We start from the raw sequence: 6,159 nt of genomic DNA, 5'->3' as shown, positions 1-6,159 counted from the left end.
TAACCGAAATAGGGGTGAGGTGAGGCATGGTTATTGTATGAATAGCTGATTGCCGCTTTAAGCGAAACACGACAATCTGCTTGCGCATGTCCAACGAAGAAGCCCATTTGGCATGGCTGCGGGTTAAGTTACAAGGTTCGGTATGGGTTAAGGTTAGGGACTAGAGCTCTTCACGGATCCACCTGTACCCAAGACCCGAGTGGGTCCAGATTCAGAATTCTAAATAATGTCACGGGTCTGGGTCAGATCTGATATGATTGTCATGGGTATGTGTACTTTACACTGACTTGACCGGAAGGGCCGGTACAGATCCTAACGCGACTGCTGCAGTAGAGAGAGGGAGATACATTTTATAATGTATGCTGCTGCTCTTGCATTTCACAAGAGGTAGCTTGTGGTTGTTGGCCAATCATAAGTCAGCAAAAGCTTCCGTGTGTGGCAAAAGTTAGGAAGTATCTAATGGAAGATCGAATTAAAATGACAGGTAGACTGCTACTTAACATTTCAATGGAGGTGTTCTTTGTAACTGTAGGATGAGAAAGCGCGTGCCGTGTAGCCTCAATTACCCTAGTTAGCTAATGCTTACTAATTCTCCTGATTTGATGCAGCAAAGACAGGTACTATGTAATCATATTTGATGATAAATAACCCAGCTATTGCATGCAGTCTATTATAGGGCGAGTTGGCTTGGTTGTTTGCCGTCTCTCCCTCCTGCCTGCTCATCCCCTTTCCCTCTCCTCCTCCCCCCCCCTGCTCCTCCCTGCCCCCTGTGTCACTCACTCACAGTACAACCCACCCCGCCTGCTAGAGCATCATATCTCTCTTCCTCCTCTCACGCGGTATCATCTCCGTTTGATAAAGTAGCTTAAACAATGATTTTTTTTGCTGCTTCCCTCACTCGGATCCGACCGGGTCTGCATCATCTGAACAGGTCTGTCGATATGGAACGGGTCAAGTTGTCCTCTGATCCATTTGGAACGGGTCTCTAATTAAAAAAAATGTGTTTATGCCTATTGGGTCTTGGTGGGAAAGCCCCAGCTGGGTCTGTGGAGACCTCTATAGGGATGTCAGTCAGCATTGACTGGAGGCAAAGCATCAACACAGTCAGCTTGCCTCAAAGTATCTCTTCAGGTCATCCCATACAGAACAAGTCAGTCCATAAAGTCAATATTTTTGGCATCTTCATTTATTTTTTGGGGGTGTTTGGCAGCATCTTATTTATCCATTCTCTGGTTGCATCTTAATTCTCCACACTTATCCCAAAGTGTGCACTAGTACACTTTCGCCCATGGACTTAAACGCACTCTAGCCAATGTTTACACAATTTCTATACTTTTAAATCCATGTCAGGATGCAGTTTATGTCCTTAAGCCTGAAGTGTGCTCTTGATCACTTGTTTTAATGAATCTGAAATAAAAATGACTGGTATGCGCATTATGGTGGGAAATCCCCCTATCTCTTGTTTACACCAATCAAATTAAATGACAGTTGGGATGAAAGGCACAGGTATGTACAGTTGAAGTCGGAAGTTTACATACACCTGAGCCAAATCATTTAAACTCAGTTTTTCACAATTCCTGACATTTAATCCTTGTAAAAATTCCCTGTCTTAGGTCAGTTAGGATCACCACTTTATTTTAAGAATGTGAAAAGTCAATAATAGTTGAGTGATTTATTTCAGCTTGATTTCTTTCATCACATTCCCAGTGGGTCAGAAGTTTACACACACTCAATTAGTATTTGGTAGCATTGCCTTTAAACTGTTTAACTTGGGTAAAATGTTTTGGGTAGCCTTCCTGCTGACAGAGCTTTTGTAACTGAGTCAGGTTTGTAGGCCTCCTTGCTCGCACAATTTCCTCCTCATGATGCCATCTATTTTGTGAAGTGCACCAGTCCCTCCTGCAGCTAAGCACCCCCACAACATGACGCTGCCACCCCCTTGCTTCACGGTTGGGATGGTGTTCTTCGGCTTGCAAGCGTCCCCCTTTTCCTCCAAGCATAACGATTGTCATTATGGCCAAACAGTACTATTTTTGTTCCATGAGACCAGAGGACATTGCTGCTAAAGCCACTTTCTACCACTCTAAATTCCAAGCATCTGCCTCTAACCCTAGGAAGCTCTTTGCCACCTTCTCCTCCCTCCTGAATCCTCCTGCCCCTCCCCCCCCCTCCTCCCTCTCTGCAGATGACTTCGTCAACCATTTTGAAAAGAAGATCGACGACATCCGATCCTCGTTTGCTAAGTCAAACAACACCGCTGGTTCTGCTCACACTGCCCTACCCTGTGCTCTGACCTCTTTCTCCCCTCTCTCTCCAGATGAAATCTCGCGTCTTGTGACGGCCGGCCGCCCAACAACCTGCCCGCTCGACCCTATCCCCTCCTCTCTTCTCCAGACCATTTCCGGAGACCTTCTCCCTTACCTCACCTCGCTCATCAACTTATCCCTGACCGCTGGCTACGTCCCTTCCGTCTTCAAGAGAGCGAGAGTTGCACCCCTTCTGAAAAAACCTACACTCGATCCCTCCGATGTCAACAACTACAGACCAGTATCCCTTCTTTCTTTTCTCTCCAAAACTCTTGAACGTGCCGTCCTTGGTCAGCTCTCCCGCTATCTCTCTCAGAATGACCTTCTTGATCCAAATCAGTCAGGTTTCAAGACTAGTCATTCAACTGAGACTGCTCTTCTCTGTATCACGGAGGCGCTCCGCACCGCTAAAGCTAACTCTCTCTCCTCTGCTCTCATCCTTCTAGACCTATCGGCTGCCTTCGATACTGTGAACCATCAGATCCTCCTCTCCACCCTCTCCGAGTTGGGCATCTCCGGCGCGGCCCACGCTTGGATTGCGTCCTACCTGACAGGTCGCTCCTACCAGGTGGCGTGGCGAGAATCTGTCTCCTCACCACGCGCTCTCACCACTGGTGTCCCCCAGGGCTCTGTTCTAGGCCCTCTCCTATTCTCGCTATACACCAAGTCACTTGGCTCTGTCATAACCTCACATGGTCTCTCCTATCATTGCTATGCAGACGACACACAATTAATCTTCTCCTTTCCCCCTTCTGATGACCAGGTGGCGAATCGCATCTCTGCATGTCTGGCAGACATATCAGTGTGGATGACGGATCACCACCTCAAGCTGAACTTCGGCAAGACGGAGCTGCTCTTCCTCCCGGGGAAGGACTGCCCGTTCCATGATCTCGCCATCACGGTTGACAACTCCATTGTGTCCTCCTCCCAGAGCGCTAAGAACCTTGGCGTGATCCTGGACAACACCCTGTCGTTCTCAACTAACATCAAGGCGGTGGCCCGTTCCTGTAGGTTCATGCTCTACAACATCCGCAGAGTACGACCCTGCCTCACACAGGAAGCGGCGCAGGTCCTAATCCAGGCACTTGTCATCTCCCGTCTGGATTACTGCAACTCGCTGTTGGCTGGGCTCCCTGCCTGTGCCATTAAACCCCTACAACTCATCCAGAACGCCGCAGCCCATCTGGTGTTTAACCTTCCCAAGTTCTCTCACGTCACCCCGCTCCTCCGTTCTCTCCACTGGCTTCCAGTTGAAGCTCGCATCCGCTACAAGACCATGGTGCTTGCCTACGGAGCTGTGAGGGGAACGGCACCTCAGTACCTCCAGGCTCTGATCAGGCCCTACACCCAAATAAGGGCACTGCGTTCATCCACCTCTGGCCTGCTCGCCTCCCTACCACTGAGGAAGTACAGTTCCCGCTCAGCTCAGTCAAAACTGTTCGCTGCTCTGGCTCCCCAATGGTGGAACAAACTCCCTGACGACGCCAGGACAGCGGAGTCAATCACCACCTTCCGGAGACACCTGAAACCCCACCTCTTTAAGGAATACCTAGGATAGGATAAAATAATCCTTCTCACCCCCCCCCCCCTTAAAATATTTAGATGCACTATTGTAAAGTGGTTGTTCCACTGGATGTCATAAGGTGAATGCACCAATTTGTAAGTCGCTCTGGATAAGAGCGTCTGCTAAATGACTTAAATGTAAATGTAAATGACATTTCTCCAAAAAGTACGATCTTTGTCCCCATGTGCAGTTGCAAACCGTAGTCTGGCTTTTTTATGGCGGTTTTGGAGCAGTGGCTTCTTCCTTGCTGAACGGCCTTTCAGGTTATGTCGACATAGGACTTGTTTTACTGTGGATATAGATACTTTTGTACCTGTTTCCTCCAGCATCGTCATAACGTCCTTTGCTGTTGTTCTGGGATTGATTTGCCCTTTTCGCACCAAAGTACGTTCATCTCTAGGGGACAGAACGCGTCTCATTCCTGAGCAGTATGACGGCTGTGTGGTCCCATGGTGTTTAAACTTGTGTACTATTGTTTGTAGAGATGAACATGGTACCTTCAGGCATTTGGAAATGGCTCCCAAGGATAAACCAGACTTGTGGAGGTCTACAATTTGTTTTCTGAGGTCCTAGCTGATCTCTTTTGATTTTCCTATGTCAAGCAAAAAGGCACTGAGTTTGAAGGTAGGCCATGAAATACCTCCACGGGTACACCTCCAATTGACTCAAATGATGTCAATTAGCCTATCAGAAGCTTTTAAAGCCATGACTTCATTTTCTGGAATTTTACAAGCTGTTTAAAGGCACAGTCAACTTAGTGTATGTAAACTTCTGACCCACTGGAATTGTCATAAGTGAAATAATCTGTCTGGAAACAATTGTCGGAAAAATTACTTGTGTCATGCACAAAGTAGATGTCCTAACCGACTTGCAAAAACTATAGTTTGTTAACAATAAATTTGTGTACCTAAGTGTATGTAAACGTCTGACTTCAACTGTATATTGTTTATCTATCGCTATCATATATATATATATATATATATATATACACTGTATATATACTGTATATATATATATATATGTATTTATTTTTTATATATGTAATCCAACCCATACTTGTGTCTATGTGAAGCACAACTTCCTACCCATAACAGATTCCCTATAAGAAAACATTTGAGAGTTTAAGAAATGTACCTACACTCGTCATGCATGATGATGGATAACTGTGTCCTGTGTATCAGATCATTTAAATGTAATTAATATTATATCTGCATTTAGAATGAATCAAACTTAGTTGTCATTGTCTTGTTTTTCTTTCTTTACAGATGTCATCTTTTAGAAGAAAACAAGCTACGCTGGTTTACAGAGACCTGACCAGAGGCATGATAGCATGTACACTCCTGGAAAACAGAATGGAAAACACTGCACACTGCTTCTCATGCTCCCAGGTGATATTTATTTACAACTTTTCAACCCTTAGGTCTTCATCAGGCATCCATATCCCAGGATGGAAGGTCCTATTTATATGGGCAGTACTCAGTGACATCACTTCCTGAAACAGGAGGTAAAAAATGTATAAACTCGTTTCACAATATTAATATTCAATGTATCAAAATATATGATTGTACCAGAGAATGTGATCAATATTTATAGTAATATACATACACATACAATATTCAATTAGAATAATAAAAAAAAAACACAATTTATAATTATTGAAACTATAAAAACGGTTTCAAGTCAAACTCCTCGTTAAGGCCACGAGTTCAGGCTGTGGATCCAGAAAGATTCCTGTTGAAGAAGTTTCCTCTCAGTGTCCCCTCCCCCGTGTGACATCTTGACCCTTTGTATTCCAATGTATCTCCGAGAACTAATAGGATGTCCAGCTTGTACAAAATGAGCAGCAACCAGATTTTTTGTTCTCTCACCTGTCCGTATGTTGCTGCGGTACTCACTGATCTGTGTCTTTAGGCTTCTACTGGGTTTCCCTATGTAAGACAACACCCAAAGTCGCCGGAGCAAGACATGGTAATGAACCTGTCCAACAGGTCTATATCTGATACATGTTCATCTGCCCTAGGTAAGGCACGATCATTTGTCCCAACATCACAGGCCATTGACTTTGATACAGTTACAGACTTTCAAACATTTTTTTTGCGTAGTTTGAGATTAACTACATTTTTTTGCATAGTTTGAGATTAACTACATTTTTTCGGTAATGGGGTTGCTCCCTATGTACCTGCCAATATTCATCTATTGAACGATATTAGCAACCAGACAGGAAACTGAAACAAGTGCTAATGTTTTTCCAATTGATAACCTCAAATGACAATGAACTTGACTCTCGCC

This window comes from Oncorhynchus gorbuscha, linkage group LG02, assembly GCF_021184085.1.
Source record: "Oncorhynchus gorbuscha isolate QuinsamMale2020 ecotype Even-year linkage group LG02, OgorEven_v1.0, whole genome shotgun sequence".
NCBI classification, from domain to species: domain Eukaryota; kingdom Metazoa; phylum Chordata; class Actinopteri; order Salmoniformes; family Salmonidae; genus Oncorhynchus; species Oncorhynchus gorbuscha.
This window is presented reverse-complemented; position numbering follows the sequence as displayed.